An 18,244-nucleotide genomic window follows, 5' to 3' on the forward strand; every position below is an offset into this window, starting at 1 on the left:
GGCAAAGGCAATTCGCGTACGTAATCAAACCTCGTAACCGCAAATATCACCAAGACTTGGTGACCAACACCACGTTCCGGATATTGGGGAAATTCGACTGCCCGTTGGCCTACGGGCGACCACTTCAGTGTGTTGATTACAAATATCAACACACCATTCATTTTCGGCTTAGACTACATACGACAATTTGGTTTCCGAATTGAATTCCCCGGATTTAAAATCAGCTGGCCGCGAACCATGGCAGTCCACCTCGTCCGCATCTGCGCAGTAGCAATAGATGGCCCAACCTGCCCCAGATACCGACAAACGGGTCACCTGCGCTCGTTATGCATGGGTTGACCGCGCCCGGCAGAAAGGAGCAAGCGGGCGCGGGTCGTTGCCGCACGGCCCCAGCAGTGAATTTTGTTTGTTTTTTTGTCTCGCCTTTTTCCCACTATTGCCCCTGGCATTTGTCATTGCCACGTACAGTCAAAATGCACGGAGGCCCGTGATTAAAAAGGGGAGAGGGAGGTGCCCCCCTCAACATCCCAAACTCCGTTGGCCAGACTGCAATGCACCTGCTGTCTATTAATAATAGCCCTATAGTTTAGCTAAACAGATTTGCCGTAACATTTTAAGAATCAATTTGGAAATTGTTGATCGGGATGGAAACACCCCATTCATGACTGCTGTCAGATATGATAGTGGTCGAATGGTTCAGTATTTCCTTCATCTTGGCTATCAGGTTCCATTTGTATCGATATACAAGACCTTGATACATCAGAAAAGGGAAGGACATGAAGGGGGCGAAAGTACATATACTGCAATCGGCAACACCAAATAAAATTCATTAAAAAATAGTTGAAATGGGGGTATCACGAAAATTGTGATACTCAGACATCTCAACGAATTTTCAAAAATTCTTTTGGATTCTGGAAGAAGGATGAAAGTGTAATGCCCATGTATCACAGTGTTACCTGTAGCGTCCTGCAGGCCGAAACAAGTGACGACAAACCTAGGGTTTTGTAATTGTAAAGGCCAGCCTTACAAAGAAAGGGGCAGGTGATAAACTAATAGAAATAAATATTGCGCGCTTCCGTATGCGTTCTTTTTCTCGACGTTTTTTTTTTTTAGCCGTCGGACAGCGCGCCAGGATATGTTCAGCGCAGTGTCGGCAAGAAAGCTATCTAAAAATCTTAATGGCTTTCAAATCTGGCGATAAAACGAGAGAAGGGTAAGTACAGAATAGCAGAGTGGCCAAGTAGTTCGCCTAGAGCGCACACTGGGTTTCAAAGTCATACGGCGGGAAAGGGCATCGTCACCACCTTTTCAAAGCCGCGCTGACACAAAAAAAAAGGGGTTGTGGTTGTATGGGAGAAACAAAACCACCCGACTGGTACAAACACAATAGCCACATGTGAGGGCAGTTCCGTTATTTTTTTTTATTATTCCACATCCCCAAAGAGAAAAGGCGCATCCAGCTCACATGCGACGCAAATAGTATTGACTTGCTCCCAAGTCATCAATTCAACATAAGTAGTTGGAAAGCGTCAGTAAAAGAATCCAAGAAGAAGAAAAGCCGTCGGCAAAAGGAGCGTCGACGGCTAGGCTGGCCACCAGGCAAGCCAATACAAGCTACTACCAGCTCCCAGATGCTGAGTCGATAGGTGTAGAGTTTCGTTGGAAACTTATACTCCCAAATTGTAATACCCGGATTGGGCTATTACGGAGAAACAAGTAGACAAGAGAAGCTAACTTTAAAGAATTCCCCAAGCAACCAAGGAAACTCTCAGGGTTGGAATGTTATACATATTTTAGCTTGGAAGGGAGGAAAGTAAAAGGGAGACGAAATTATTTGTTTTTATTTTATTCTTCCAAGATTTTGCCTTCTGATATGCAGGCTTTAATTCCCGCCACCTGGTTGGTCGGACGACCTACCGTATTTCTTTCCCCAAGGCCACAAAGCTAAGGGAAAACGAGACAGCACACGGCTGTGAAAGACTAAAACAGTAAAAATACTAAAACGATAAAGGGATGAATGGGCCGGACTAATCGTACCCTTAATTGCCAATGGTTTTTAGACGAACGGGCGGTAACACGCTCTATGAGAGGAATGTGATGGAAAAAGGGAATAAAAATATCCGTGTGTTGGTGATGGAAACCAGATAACGTTTTGTGGTTTTAATCAACAGCTTAAAATAGGGGATAGGGACCAAGCTGGAAGGCAAAAGCTACGGATTGCAGTTTTGTTTTTCCATTTTTTCCTATAATACTGCCACATGATTAGTGGACAAATTTTGCGAATAAATCGCTACGGAAAATTTTGATTCCCGTAACTTGTTTTTCATTCGTTCAATAATTTCTTTCCTCATTTAGTACCATCTTTCTTCGCGGTCATTCACGAGATGACGCGAAACAGACAACGTCCACCAAAAGGAATGAACGTATTAAAACGGGAGCCATCGCGATTTTTATGGGGCCCACGTCAAAGAATTTAACGCTGGGAAATTTTTTTTTGGGTCCCGCCCCAAATTTTTCGAGTGAGTTTATATGGAGATTTAAGGGATTTCAGTTAAGAAAATTCGAGGGATAAATCACATTCACACACACGCGAAGAAAACTTCAAAAAGTAATGTAGAAAGGCCATACTGGATCGTTTTTCCGCCAGGCTTAACACGATTCAGAACTAAAAAGCCAATTTTTCCTTAAATCGCGTGCTATAAAGAAAACCTTCGTCAGCTGGAGGCCCCCAAACCCCTCAATTTTTCCGAGAAAAAGAATAAAGGAAATTATTCTATTAAATTCATTCTACGGGAAGGGAAAGTGGATTTAAATGCCACAAACTGACACAAATAGAGGGGAATGGTGACTCTAGACATGTGAAAGTCAAGGAGTTAATTGGTTGAAAGGGTTCCTTCAATTCCCTACTACAAGAAGGTGACGAATTTGGTATCCAGTAACGACACCCCACTGCGCCAACGAAAGAACACACAGGGATTACGACATTGATAACCCTTCAACAAGCAAACAAAAATTGAATCGAGAAACTGAACCAATGGTTTTCCCCAAAAATTATCTGAACGAGAAACTACCACACCCAGTTGTGGCGCCAGTTTATTTTTCCTATCTATTTTTTGTTACACCTACTATACAGCTCTGACTGTGGGGCGAGATTTCACCTCGCAGGGAAGGGAAAATAATTAAAGGAAAGATACACGGGAAGGGACCACTCACCCCTATTATTTCTCTTACCCAATAATGACCAAATTAATTCTACTTATCCAGCGAGTCGATTTTAACCTAGCGTCCCATTTTCAGTAGAATAAGCATTTTTTTTGCCCTTGATATTACATCCCAACAAACCCTATAAAACTCCCTGTACAGGAGACCCCCATGTCAAAATCGTCATCGATCGCCACCAGCTTCGTGGCAACCAACCCCCACATTCTTTGGCACCATCGGTAAATCCAGCTGCAGAGGTGTGGCCGATGTCCTCGACAGGATCACGAACTTTCTGGCGGCCTGGATGGATTCAGTTGTAGCCGAAACTATATTTTGTTTCTCCCTCTATTCTCTCCCCCCATGCCGCGATAAAAGTTCCCCCGAAATTTGTTTGACTCCTTCGCACTTTTCTCCTTTGTAGAATTTGAATGGAGCCTACCCGCTCGGAAGGACATCTTAGTTTATGATCCTCACTCTTCGCGTAGTACCCAACAAACACGGAAAACAAGAAAAAACAAAAAGGGAGAGACTAAAAGATCAAATTAAAGGAAGGGGGGAGGTGGCCCCGACAATAAAGTGGCCTAGTCGCTCACACACTTTGCGTTTACTACACAAGCACCACCAAGCACATAAAAATTCAACAGAAACTGATCCGCTTCATCGCAAAGCAAAAGTGTCGAAGCCAAAAGTCCTCGACTCGAACGACAGTCAGTCGAGCGCAAACCGTCAAACCATACAAGATGGACACGAAAACAGCGATCACAATCGTCATCAACAACACGCGCGTTGTCACACATTTCATCACCAACCTCGCCATCACTCTTATATAAAAGTGCGCGACAGAAGTGTTGGAAAGGCCGATCCGGCCAGTGTACGGGCCGGATACCACATTCACAGACCCGGTAACGGCAAAAGTGTTCAACATCCAAGGAGAGACACCGATTACCTTGACATACGCGGGCCAACGGGAAAATGTCACCGCCTATGTGGTAAGCGAAAACGACATATCCAAATCAATTCTGTTGGGAATGGATTCCCTATTAGCCATGCAAGGGAGGCTGTTAAACAGCGTAGGTGACGAACAAATCAACCCCATTTTTCCAATCCAGGGAGAAGACCCACTATCACCAACACGACCAATCTTTGCAACTAGGCTAACGGAATCCTTCGCATCACTCGCCTGGCAAAGGCAATCCTCGTACGCCATAGAACCCTTCCATCGACAATATCACCAAGACTTAGTGACAAATACCACATTCAAATTGGTGGGACAGGTTCGACTGCCAGTTGGCACCCAAAGCGACTCCTTCAGTGTGTTAATCACGGACACCAACACTCCGTTTACTCTTGGATTTAACTACCTAAGGCAATTCGGTTATCGAATCGAATTCCCCGGGTTCAAAATCACCTGGCCAAGGATCCTAGCCGTCCGCCCCGTCCGGCACCAGCAGTGGCGATAAACGGGCCAACCTGCCCCAGATGCCGTCAAGCGGGCCACCTGCACTCGCAGTGCACGGACCGACCCCACCCGGCAGAGGAGCAAGGGAGCCAGGGCTATCGACGCACGGCCCCAACAGTAACTTCCGCCCCCAATCCCGTTTAATTCTTTTAACCTTTTCGTCGTTTTTACAAAATCGTTTGCGAATACCTTTTACTTAACCCCTTATCAATGCCGCTGCCCTTTTCCCGTATTTTCGTGCACATTCATTTTGTTTCCCCCAATCCCAAGCCCGTGGGGATAGCCCACCCGATCCAGCACCCGAATAACGACCACAATTATTTTACCTTCCCTTTGCCTCCCTCCTTTATTTGCGTAATCCCATATAAATTTTCTATGGTCGAGAATCAATTTGGCCGTCTTAATATTTTGTTTCCTCCGCTCCATATATTCTAGCTTGTTAAGACTACTATAGTTGTGTTCCCTGGATCAATTTTCACGTCTCGCATTCGACACCTACTTCCCCATCCGTTTTTTTTCCCCTTTTCATATATTTTTACTCTCTCGATTACTGACATTCTCGGCATAATGCCGATATTTGTAACAACCCTCTCCTTTTTTTTTGTTTGCTATTATGTTCTTTCTCCTTAAGTTACACCCCAATTTCCCCCTCCATTTTATAACGCACCAACCTTTTATATTTCAATGTTTTTTATCAGCCGTTACCTTCTTCGTGTCTCTCCTTTGTTTGAAGTTGTTTGAGGCCACAATTGTTTTTTTATTATTATTTCCTAACATGCCCCAAGCTCGTATCAATATCACTTGACACCAGGAATACCCGCCTTCCGCCCCAGTTTTCCCCCTGAGGCAATTGTTTTTTTGTCTTTCCCAATTTTTTTTTTGAAAGACATTTCCCGATTTGTGTTTTTTTTCTTCTCCTCCATTTATATTGTCCCATTAAAATGTTTACCTATCCAGCAATCCCCAGTTTCCCACTTTTGTGTAATGTACTCAATGTACTAAATGCCGACTCCGGGAATCGTCTCTAAAGGAGACGGCTCTGTAATGCCCCGGCGGCAGCCCCGCCCCCTTCAAGATGGCCACCGCCAAGGACGTAACGCTATGACGTCACACTGACGCCACGCCACGACGTCATGACCGGCATCACCCCCCAACGTCACGCTGGACACAACGCGGACTCAGCAACTCCCGAGTCAGCACTCGCCGAGGCCGGACTGGCCCTCACTCGCGCTCGGACCAGCCGGCGTTACAACCCAGGCCGGCCGTGAAGACAGCCCGGACTGACCGGCAGACGTGCCGACGCAGCGATCCTCCGGCATATAAGCCACCGCTTCTTACCCTTATCTCTCTCTTGCTGTACTCCCCTCTCGCAGACCAGACGACACGAATACACCCGCTTAGCACCTTCTTCACTAGTTCACTTACATCTCTGTAAGCACCCCAGAACGGGCCTTACAAAAGGGCTACGTTTTTTTATGAATTGGTTTTTTTAGGAGCCGAATTTATGGCTAAAAGCGCTGTAGTCGGAGGGGAGACTTTGAGTTTTCGTGATATTTCACGATTTTCAATCCCGATTATCTCGAAAACAAAAAAAAAAGATTAAAATCCGGACTTTTTTCAGTTGGAATCGCCTTGCGAGAAGAATAGACCTAGTCCAGATTTTTAGAGTCCCTTTCCGGATTACGATCCGAAATAAACTTTCTGAAACGAGTTTCAAGTTTGCTTGATCCTAAAATTTTAATTGCAAAATTTGTAGGAGAAAGCAAGTAATTCTGGCTTCAGAAAAGTTTACTAAACACTAAAAAACAAGTAACACAACTTTAAATGGACACAGTCGAAACATTTTAAGTATCGAAAAATTAAACTGAATTAAACACTGAAATATGTATGTAGTGTTGTGGACGAAAACTCAACGCGAAATGGGGAACACAACTGAAAAATCGTCTAACTTTTAGGAACTGCAAGAAAGGGGCGTGTCAGCTCAGCAGAAACGAAGAAAATGTAGAATTTTTGAGTTGCTATTGGTAGGAGATTTATCGTGGATTCTTTGTGGGCGGGGAATAGTAATGGTTCTATGCTTAACCCCCCAGTCCCTACTAAACCCCTTTGTTTCAGAAAAACGTGGGGGAGAGTAAGCAATTCCGTAGACCCGGCAGCAGTGCACGGCTCTCAGAAACGGAGATCTGAACGAAATCAATTTTGAGGGTGGGTAGGGAAAGAATTATAATTGCTTAAAAAAATCGTGACTCACGGGTGCCATAGAAGAAACGCAGATCTTTTTTTTTAAGACCGTTTACATTTCTCTAGCATTTCCCAGTGAGTCACAATTTGAACGTAAAGTAAGCTCATTTACATATGGGCCTCTCTACTGCCCGGACACTTTTGCCTCGGACAAAAACCTACCCAACCCATAATTTTAAAATTCAAAAAAAAATTAGGGTTGTTCCTGGCACTCGAGAGAACCTAGGAAAAAATTTTCATTCAAATCGAATGAAAATTTGACCACTTTTTCGCCTTGCGAAAACAGCGGTTTCCCATAAGGTTCTCTCGGGTGTCCGGACACTTTAGGTGTCCACTGTAGGCCTACATGCAATTCGTGTCTGCTGATGCCAATATTATAATTATAATAAACGAAATAAATATATTTTCAACTATTTAGTTATGAATTTATATTTCCGATGTAATAATTTTGGGACATTGTTGAGGGATGGGTGGGTAAATGTACTGTTGATGGTGCTAGATATAGTTATAGTAGATATCTTATCGGTGGCCGTTTTTTTTTCCTTTTTTTCGAATTTTTCCGATTTTTTCGAACTCTTTTTTTCACAATACGAAAACAATGAGCGAAAATGAAACTGTTGGTGCTGCACAGGTGCTCGTCAATATCGTATTTTTTATGTCCTTTCAATTGTGTCGCTATCTGGGCTTTTCTTCTTTTTATATTTATGTGTTAAAGGTGGTTCTTCTCTCATGAGATCTCACATAAGACTGTAAAAGAGCTTTCCAGCACGTCAATAACAGAAATAAAAAGGCCAGTGTACCAATCCAGCGGTCTATTGTTTTCGGTTGGCGATATTTCCGAGAAGTAAAAAGAGTGTGCGCAAGTGTTTTCTCTCCTGAAATTTTACCTCAAGGGACAGCAGAAAAAAAATGTTTAAAAAACTCTACATGAATTAAATTCCCATGAGTGCAGCAGAACTATCCCTGCTGCAGAATACCCGCCCTTGGACGTTTACACTCAAAAAATCATGTGCCACTTTCTAGTGTTATATCCGGGGGAAAACGAACTGAGGAAACCAGACTCTTGCATGATGGAGGACTAGTGTTGGAACAAGCGAGAGAAAGAAAAATGCAAAGCGTTTTCTTAGAAAACGCTTTGCATTTTCTAGAAAACTTTTCTAGAACAAAGCTTAAATCATTTCATTTATTGAAATTTTAAACGTTAATTATAGCTGTACAAATCTATATCTCAAAACGCACAAATTGGTTTGTTAGCTTAATTGAGTATAGAGCGCCGTGTCGAAACTGTCGTTGTCATGCGTTCGATTCTCTAATTACTAGCCGAAATCTCGAACGCTAAATCTCTTGTTATTTTTATAAAAAGATTTTATTATTTTGAATGTATCCCCCCTGATCCCCCCTAGGAGAATGAACGTTTAAGTTTTCGTATTGTATATTTACGACATTAAATGAATTAAATCATTATTTCAATCGTTTAGCCTAGATTGCGCAATGGTCTATTATAAATACAATATTCGCAATGCGACCGATTTGAATTTCCTGTTATTCCAGATGCTCATGTGTGACTTGTTTGCTTCCGAATCAGTGAAAACACAATTTATATTAAATTTTTTAAATTTTTTATTTGGGACAGAAAATTGCTTTATAAGGAATCGCAAAGATAGTCATAATATTTAACAGGGCAGTGTTTCGTCCATCTGTATCATTAACGGCAATAACCTATTTTGGCATAATATAACAAACAATAATAAATTTGCTGCTGGATGATGGTGCTTATAGGGTGCTTATCATCGTCTCTCCCTTTGATTATTCAATTTTTCACGATTGTCGGAGATCGCCGTTCAATTTCCTCTTCTTCTTGTAAGTTTTTGGGGTAGACAATCGAGTACTATCAAATCCCAAATATAAGCTGGCGTGGTTTAACTGTTTTCGTCTTGCTTTGGGTATTATATATTGCGCTAGAACAGCATCCGGTCGTGTTTCTTTTTGCCAGTTGGCTGACAGAGGTTAAATTTTGCCTGCTGCGCGCATCACATTGCAAGACATTAAGTAAAACTTAAAAAAAAGGAAAGGAGCATTCAAATATTTGTATCACAATATCTTCAATAATCCAAGGATAATAATAATAATTTGATGAAAAATGGCTCACGATACACTCACGACTGAGCGGATGATGACTGATAGAAATGAAAGAACGATGGGAACCATGCTGGAAACTTTGTTCAAGACAAACCTTTTTTTTAATTCAATGAAATAGCTCATATAGATTTCTGCCAGAATCTAGTTTTAACTTACAACAAACCACAACCAACCAACAACAAACCAACCAACCAACAACAAACTTACTAATAAAAGTCGTAAAAACAAAAACAATGTAATTTGAGAATCTTAGACACGGCTGCTGGATGGCCGCGTCGAACCAGTTTAACTTTATACATAAAGTATAGCCTATATTTATTATATCTTGGAGGTGGCAGCGTACCAGCAGCAGCACCAGCCATTGTGAGCAGCAACGACGATGCCTTGTCGTATTATAATAATACATGCTGGACAAAGGAATAAATAAAACTACAACCTCAGTTACAATGTGGCAACACGATCAAATAAATTTCGTAAAAAATATAACTAATAATTGAGAAAAATAAAACTAATTTGAAAGCACGACTTTGTCGACTTACCGGGACAACATGCAGCCATCTGCCATCTATATGTAGTCCAGCTTATATAGTAGATGGATTAGAGCTTATTCCGTCATATTTTATATAAATAGTCCATCAGACCATTATATATTGTCGTCGAATGAATAATTTAGGCTGTATAATGTCAATGTCGTTGTATTCTATAGTCAGCACAGGCTTTTAATACAACAAAAACAGTACTTAATATACGAATACAAAGCACCGAAAATAAAAATGTGAACAATTTATCCGTAATGTGTTGCAGTATACTAATACTCATATACTGCATAAGAGGACTTGCTTACAATACTTGCTATGCTACAATACTTGCTTTACAATCTTGAATTGTTGATTTAATTGCAGATAACTCGTGTGTATTTGGTAATTTGATGGTACTTTTTGCGCTGTTGTGTTCTTGGCCGATCGGTCGAAAAGGACCAACAGAATCTGGAAGACTTGACAACCATTGAAGACCGATCGAGACACACTGGTTTCACCTCAAAGCAGAAAAACGGATTAAAAGTCGACGTGAAAATAGCTCATCAGCCTGGACAACCCGACGAACCTCACACAGAAACTTTTCCTTGTCCCGAAAATGTGGGAAAAGATGCGCCAGAGAGTCTGAATTAATCGGAGAAGCTATAATAATCTGAATTGCTGGAGTCGCCGCCGGTTCCAGCAGTTCCACTCAACCCTGCGCTATCTAGAAGCCCTATTCCACCGACCGTATGTGAGACGTGCTTATCCTTATTAGCCTACTTTGGAGATGCATCTTCGGATATCCGTATTATGGCGGATACGGTTCGTATGGTTGAAAAATATAAATTACGGCGGAGGATACTACGGCGACTTTGGTGATTACGGAGGTGGCTTTGGTGACATGGATATTGGAATCGATTCAGATTAATAGATTATTAACTACATTCGTCCAAAAAAATCTCTCACAGTTGTAAAATCAATTTCAAATTTTTCCACCAACAAATTGTATTCTTTGTTCAGGAACAGTCACGATAAATATAGTTTACATTCCTGATTACATAAAAAAAGAAAACAAGGTGAGAAACGTACTGAATGGAAGAGTAAATAAAAATCCACGGCTTATTTCGGGCCAACGACACGGACCAACTTCAACATCGGTTGAAAAATGTGAATCGACAACGGACAACGACGCTGATAAACTGCGATTATGTAATCGTTCTTGCACTTCAGCTTTTTTGAAATGCGACACATACTCCGGAAACGGCTCGGGGCGGGCGTAAGTGGCTTGATCCGTCAGAGTAGCGAAAAGTCGCACGTTTCGTCACTAATTCCGTCGCTGTCCTTGTCAGCACTGCCGACGGCTTCGCAAAGTTTCCAACTCGAGCGGAGATCGCTGCTCAATTTCTTCTTCTTCTTGGCCGTTTTCTAGGTCAGCTGGACGATCGAGTAATGCTCCAAATGGACTGGAGCTTTAACTGTTTTCGTCTTGCTTCGAGTATCGCGCTGAAACAGCATCCGGTCGTGTTTCTCCTGCCAGTTGCCTGGCAGAGGTTGGTTTATGGCCTGTGGGCATCGCATTACAATGTACAGCAAAACTTTTATTTTAAAAGAGAGGAGCCTTCAAATATGTTAATACCACGATATGTTCAAGAATCCAAGGATATTTGATGAAAAATGGCTCTCGGCTGAGCGGAAGACAAGAAATGGACGAACTGAATGGTCGTTGTTGATGACTTGCTCGTCCAATTGCGGATTGAAATTCAGTTATGGAATGTTAGTCCACCTAATAAAATCAAAATTCCTTTTAGCTTTACTTTTGAAATTATTTTTACGATTATTCCGGATTATTTTAATACGAACACGTACGAACACCAGACGATGTTTGGCGGAGCCTTGAGCATCCTTCATGTCAAATGTGCTGATCGGTTTCATCTGAAGAAATCTAATAAAGAAACGAAAATCTCACTGGCGATCCTCTTCAACTTGGTATTGATGTCTTTGATCCGATCCATGGGACGTTGCAGCCATTCCGGGAACTCGTCCAAGACCACTGGAATTATTTTTCAGAAATATGTGCTGATAATTAAGGTTTACGTAATCATAGAAAAATAATTACCATCTCGACTGTTGTTGCTCTTTGACGACGCCAAGAGTTTGATGGCCCAATTCTTCAATTTGTCAGCCGTGCCTTTAACTAATTTGTTCTGATCTCTAATAAAGGAGAGTGCCTGTGGATTTAAAAAAATTAAATACGTTTGATGTCAAGAATTGGAATGTAAATTTGTTGTCGGATTAAACCAGCAGGGCTTCCAAGACTCCTCTTTCATAGAGGTGCTGTTGTAAGCTTGATTTAACAGGCTGGCCAAACGGTCATCTAGAAAACCGCTTAGTTTTTCCGCCGGCATCCGCTTTAACTCCCAAGAATGCATGTTAATCAAAATTTTGAACTAAAGTCGGAAAACGTTTTGTAATTAATAAATCTCGGACACGGTTTGATGGCCGCCGAACCAAAATATATCCAGTAACTAGTTGGTTTTCTCGGAGGTGGCAGCCCACAGTCATTAGAGAGTAACAACGATCCCTTTGTGGTATATCGACAAATTTGAATAAATAACAAATAATAATAACAGGAATAATAATGGCAACAATTTCTCAAATATTAACTAAAAATTCCGAAAAAAGAAAAAAAAAACAATTAAATATAAAGGCGTGACTTACCGGGCCACCAAGGCCAGCCATCCAGCTTAGCACAGACGATTGCGCCCAGTCAAATAAATTGACGGGAGGCTATAACGTCTTTTTTGGCTCTGCGACTTCACCATTTCCATCTGATTTTCCTTCACTTTTGCTGCTGCTGTTGCTACCGATTTTGTTGTTAGCCATCTTCTGTGGAAATTGAATTGAATCTAAATCAAAAATTGTTCTGCATAACTTCCCTGCCCGACAACGAACCGTAAACTGCACTGAAATCCTTTTATTACGGAAAATGCGGAATTTCAACTTTGAGGAAATTGCGCAGTTAACTTCTCTCCTTCCCTAACCTAACCTAGCATCAACGTTTTTTGAAAAGTTAACGAAAACGATGGCGTATGGCGTATGCGTATGCGTCTCGCATTTGCCGTCGGATATATCAGGGGAGGGGGGGGGGGGAATTGGTGGGAACAAGAGAACACGATACAGCAATAAATAACATCACTGCACCATTTGTTTCACATGCAGTTTCAAATCGAAGAAAAATCGAAGCGCGACTGTTTTCGGATTTACTAACCTTGTTACCAGAAAATGTATCAGCAATTTAACTTAATTAGCATTTCAATGCTCTCCAGTGTAACGTCGAATTAATGCACAAATGAATAAATTAAGGAGCACCAATCTGTGTCGAACCAAGCTCCTTTCAAATTTGATTTTGCAGTGTAGCGAAACAAGAGTGGAGAAAACATCATCCGCAATAGCCCCATTGAAAGATACATTATCTTTTAGTCTTATGTTGCTCGATACAATCGTGATTCTTTTAGTTCAATGGGAAATGACGAGTTGATCGTTCAGTCGCACAGATTAAAAGTCTGCGTCACCGATTGTTCGCAATAGTTACGACCTTGTCAGACCATATACACTACCGATTCCCTGTAAGACAGCATTTTAAAATAAATAAAATTGTAATTAACCATAATAAATTAGACGTAAAATATCTTGTGATTAGCCTATGGCGGAGAACATGTCAATTGTCATTTAGGTGCACATCGATCAACGAATAAACTTATGACGTATACTTTACATTTTTAAAGAGGCTAGAAAATATAAATCAATTGATCGCCCCAAGATTGGTGAATGATCGTAAAACAAAACATGAGGGGACTTTTAGCCGAAATGGATGGACGATGGAAGTCGCTGGGACACAAACTTCAACAACAGAAATATCCCTCAATTAGTTATATCATCCAGCAAACATATAATCCAAGCTCCGAGACAAAACGGACGGAATTCAACCAAAAAAGTAACGCAATCACGCCAAGTGATGCGTCATATCTGCTCCAAATAATTTTGCGATAAATGTAAATGTGTAGCCTAGGTTTTTTAATTGAGCCACAGCAGCGTACTAGTGGCGCCAACACCTATACACTTTTTCGTACCCTGTCAATAACAATGCGGGTTATAATGTTTCCACAATTTGGGAATTTGCTCAATAAATACTACCGGAAGTATGCGAAAACAGTTTAATTTTATGTAAAGTGCGAACTTATATCAGTTACGAACTAAAGGACAAAATCAATGCCAAAACCCGAAGACCGATATCGTATAGTTGATTTCGTGGACAAATTTTTTTATTAACAAATTACGGGGGAAAATCCAGAAAAATTTCAAAGAGTGCGTGTCATTTCAGTGCAGAGTGCATGTTTATTTTCGAGCAGTGTGTGCTGTGTGACTACCTGACACTGTATCTCTATTTGCGTTTTTCATATGAGAAATAAGACAAAGTTTACTTGATGACAAAAAGCCAGGTTAATATTTAGCGATATTTACATAACATTACATAATAAATGAAGATTAGGCCTACATTTACTTTTGAAATAAATTATTGATTCAGAATATAAATTTTATAACCACAAACCACCCAGAGCATGGATGAACAGATATACACGAGTTGATTTAACTTCATTCATAATCACGACGCTTTGTGCAACACCATCGAATATGCAATATCTGCTAATGTTTTTATCCGACATAAATTTATTACCATATTCGAATCTTACATAAGTTTCGGTCACATACTTTCAAACGAAGAACTCGGGTTGATCTCATCCATCTGAAACTGAAATTAAAAAATGCCTGTTTATTGTATTATTTTAACATATAAATAGAGATATTACGTCTCAGTAACTAGACAAAACATTAAGAGGTTAGCACAATACTAAAACACAAAGTCATCTAACCTACTGATTTCATGCTAACATGTACCAAAATGGGAAGTAAAGCGAAATGCGTTATACCTCTATTAGATTGGAAAACATTTGACACGAAACGCACCTTACGGACACGAACTGAAATTCAAAGAAAATAATCGGTTATCATTCTTTTGACTTATGAAAAATGCACAACCCAATTAAAAAAAAAATCAGCAAATGACAAAATGTTTCTTCCATCAAGAAATCAGATGACACGCACGAATAAACATCAATTAAACACGGAACCCCACCGGAAAGATGGGCGAGCGACTTACTTTGTAAAATATAAACCCGAGCCAATGGTGTTGCTTGCCATTATAATTTCCGACCTGCCAAAGAATTTTAAAAATTAGTAAGTGAAAAACGGTTCAGGCAGTTATCAACTACAAGTCAGCATCAGATAACGATTGGTGGTCTATTTTGTCGTCATTCAATCAGTCAAGAGTAGCAAATAAAGTGTTCATCATTCTCATAGTCTTACAATAGCAAAAAATCCATTACTTACCAATTATAGAATGGATTGTACCTGTGAGGAGAAAGCCCAATTCCTAAGAAAAATAAAAAAGAATGTAAGTAAAAAAAGACAAGATATATTTTATGGTAAAAGTGTTCATTTCAGATTTGCAAAATTTGTCTTCCTCAATATCAGATGACCTATGCTATTGAATCAACATACATCAAAATTGTTTCACAGATTTGAATACAAACATTACCCGAGTTCTAATTGGATGAAACCAGGACTGCAACAAAGTAAAGTACACTGGTACATACACCACAGGAAACCTATAAATAGAAGCTTGTTAAAATATTTCCCTTTTCAAACACAGAAATATGGACAGGCTTGATGAAATAGAGCTGATATACATTTCCTCCATGATATCTCAAGTAAATATTTTACGTCAGGATTAGACTCGAGAACACAGTTTAACCTAACTTACTTCCAGTTTGATACCACAAGATTCTTTTTCTTTTCACATTGCTGGATACATAATCCAAAGCTGTGCACCAATCAAGACCTGAAATAAAAGTCTAAATTAATAATAACAGGAAAACAAAATCAATAGCAGTTGACACACAACTAGGCTCATCAGATAGGAGCGAAAGACAATAATGCTAAATGTCTTCACAAACATTAAGATTGAATATTCTCATCATAAATGTGTAGTAACTTATATTAACTTTAAAATATTCACCTTCATTTTAAGCAGGAAGGAATTCGCCTACGGACACGTCGTAATGAAGAATGCTAGGATGGTGGATGCAGAGTGGATACATTTGAAAATTACAACCACGTTGTTTGCCTGAGAACCTGTATTAACAAAAGGTGGAGTTTAACGGCATTTACAGAGATTGGCACATGATATCGTTACTTCAATAATTAATTTGGGACTGAGATTTAATCAAATTTAACCAAATACTTCAGAGTTCAAGTAACCTATATTTCGGTAAAATGATGTACTTACCACGGCAGTGAGGGCAACATAAACATGGGATGGGCATTCCTAGACTGTAGAGAAATAAATTTTCCGAAGCAGAAGAAAATTCTGTTTCTAGACTTACTACATTTCCCGCAATTCCCAACCCCATCCATCCCCATTAGACAACGAAAGGATGCTGAGTTGCCAGGTCTTGGTATCGTCATTTTAGCATTTTCACCCAAACCAAATTGTTAAAAGTGATTTTTTTAATGAGCTTTATTTATATTAATGTTCTCTTGCTCTGTGTAAAACCCGCCCACGAAAAAATAAAGGGATCATATAATAAAACGTGTTTAAAAATTTACTTTATGCTAAATGGTATTTTGTTATTATAATTTTTTTATTTTAAAAATACAGGGTTAAAGAAAATTACAAGATTAACTTAAGTTCCAATTTTTTTTAATTACAATGTTATTTAGTATTTAAAAAAAATTAAAATCTTTTGAAAAATCGGTGAGCAGTCGAAAATTTCGTTTCGTGTTTTAACATGGCGCTTATGGGAAAACGAAAAGTTTTAAAATCTCTCCCATTTGTAACCTAAACCACCTAAAAATACAAATTTAGTTTTGTTTAATTAATTGTTTCTTCTACTTTAAGTGTTTACTAGTATTTTGAAGGCGGGACCTATTTTTCTTTAAGTTATTCATGTTTTTATAGACCCCCCAAATCGTCAATTTCAGTTTTAATAATCAACACACCCGCTGGGGGACTTCTTGTCATTCAGTCACTTCTTCACTTCTTGTCACAATGTTAAAACGCGAAACGAAATTTTGGACGGCTCACCGATTTTTCAATAAATTTTAATTTTTTTAAAATACTAAATTACATTTAAATTAAACCAAAATTGAAACTTAAATTAATCTTGCAATTCTCTTTAACCCTGTATTTTTAAAATAAAAAAATTTTAATTTCAAAACACCATTTAGCATAAAGTAAAGTTTTAAACACATTTTAAAATATGATCCCTTTATTTTTTCTTGGGCGGGTTTTACACAGAGTAAGAAAACATAGATATAAATAAAGCTCATTAAAAAAATCACTTTAACCAATTTGTTTTGGGTAGACCCCCTTTTTGGCTCAAATTGACTATACTATCTGGAAAAGGTCGAAAATCTCAATTAGGGACAACATGCCTGAAATTATCACAGCCCTCATATGGAGCTTCATTTTCTATTAAATAATACAAAGTGAAAGAACAAGTTATTTTAGTGTTTAATATTTTTAAAGGATTTGTCATCATTCTGGCAAGTTACATATTTTTTCTGACTTCACTGGACATTGTAGTTTATTTATTATTCATTTTTTTGCAAACGTCTCTACCGTGTTTACAAAAAATATCGCCATTTCCTGCTCCAAGGGAAGAATGGAAAGAAGGGACGAAGGAAGAAACTAAGTGGAGACAAAGGGGTGCACGGGGTTCTCTTTCCTCGGAGCAGGATATAGTCGTTAAAAAAAGCCTTTTCTTAAAATTTAGGTTGCCACCTGTTTCGGCACTTTTTTTCGGCACTTCGATTTCGTCGTTTTCGGCACTGTTTTTGTCGTTTTCGGCACTGTGTTTGTCAATTTCGGCACCGCCGCCACATTTAGTTCCAGGCGTCATGTTTTTGGGAGGGTTGCCAGGCGTGTGTGTTTTTCCGTTTCGGCACTATATTTTTCCGTTTCGGCACTATGTTTTTCCGTTTCGGCACCATGTTTTTCCGTTTCGGCACTATTGTATTTATTGTATTTATTATTAGATTTATTTATTGGATTTTAATAAAATTTTGTCAAAATTTTAACACCCCAAATTGAAGTGCTGATGCTTTAAACCACTCAACTAACTAGACATTTCAATCTGATAAAGTTGGTTAGACTAGCGGCGACTCCGGGTTGTTAGTTTTCGGATTCTGTTCCAGTTTTAGTTTCCGTTTCGGCATCGTCGCAAAATTTGTATTCCACCAGGTGTCGTGTAAACACAAATAAACACACACCGTGCCAACCTTACACCAACGCCTACTGAAATAACGGCCCATCAGCTCGCTATCTCCCTGTTGCCGAATGGTTCCCAGCCCCTACCCCTTCCCATCCCCTACTTTTCATAGGAAAAGTTCCACATTCCATGGAAGTGGTTCCACATTCCATGGTATACCATTGAATGTGGAACTTTCTGAAGGAACTTACGACCCTCTGGCTATGAAAAGTAGGGGATGGGAAGGGGTAGGGGCTGGGAACTATTCCGCAACAGGGAGATAGCGAGCTGTTGGGCCGTTATTTCAGTAGGCCATG

At 39.8% G+C, this 18,244-nt stretch overlaps 2 long non-coding RNA genes across 5 annotated transcripts; both read right to left on the minus strand.

Moving 5' to 3' along the window:
- Positions 1-10,545: 10,545 nt before the first annotated feature.
- On the minus strand, positions 10,546-12,637 carry LOC124200773. 3 transcript variants are annotated; one of them, XR_006877384.1, is made up of 7 exons: positions 12,511-12,620; positions 12,277-12,444; positions 11,857-12,139; positions 11,675-11,786; positions 11,429-11,608; positions 11,195-11,341; positions 10,546-11,121 (listed from the first exon to the last, which is right to left on the minus strand). It is a non-coding gene; the product is annotated as an uncharacterized LOC124200773 (long non-coding RNA). The 3 variants fall into 3 exon arrangements; XR_006877382.1 differs by having other exon boundaries at positions 12,277-12,637; XR_006877383.1 differs by having other exon boundaries at positions 11,425-11,608; positions 12,277-12,637.
- A 1,402-nt stretch (positions 12,638-14,039) lies between these two features.
- On the minus strand, positions 14,040-16,116 carry LOC124200774. Of its 2 annotated transcripts, none has more exons than XR_006877385.1 (8): positions 15,965-16,116; positions 15,695-15,810; positions 15,440-15,517; positions 15,215-15,284; positions 15,007-15,049; positions 14,777-14,830; positions 14,547-14,597; positions 14,040-14,368 (listed from the first exon to the last, which is right to left on the minus strand). It is a non-coding gene; the product is annotated as an uncharacterized LOC124200774 (long non-coding RNA). The 2 variants fall into 2 exon arrangements; XR_006877386.1 differs by having other exon boundaries at positions 15,440-15,530.
- Positions 16,117-18,244: the final 2,128 nt, after the last annotated feature.

The sequence above is a fragment of the Daphnia pulex genome, chromosome 8 (assembly GCF_021134715.1).
Source record: "Daphnia pulex isolate KAP4 chromosome 8, ASM2113471v1".
Classification (NCBI taxonomy): Eukaryota; Metazoa; Arthropoda; class Branchiopoda; order Diplostraca; family Daphniidae; genus Daphnia; species Daphnia pulex.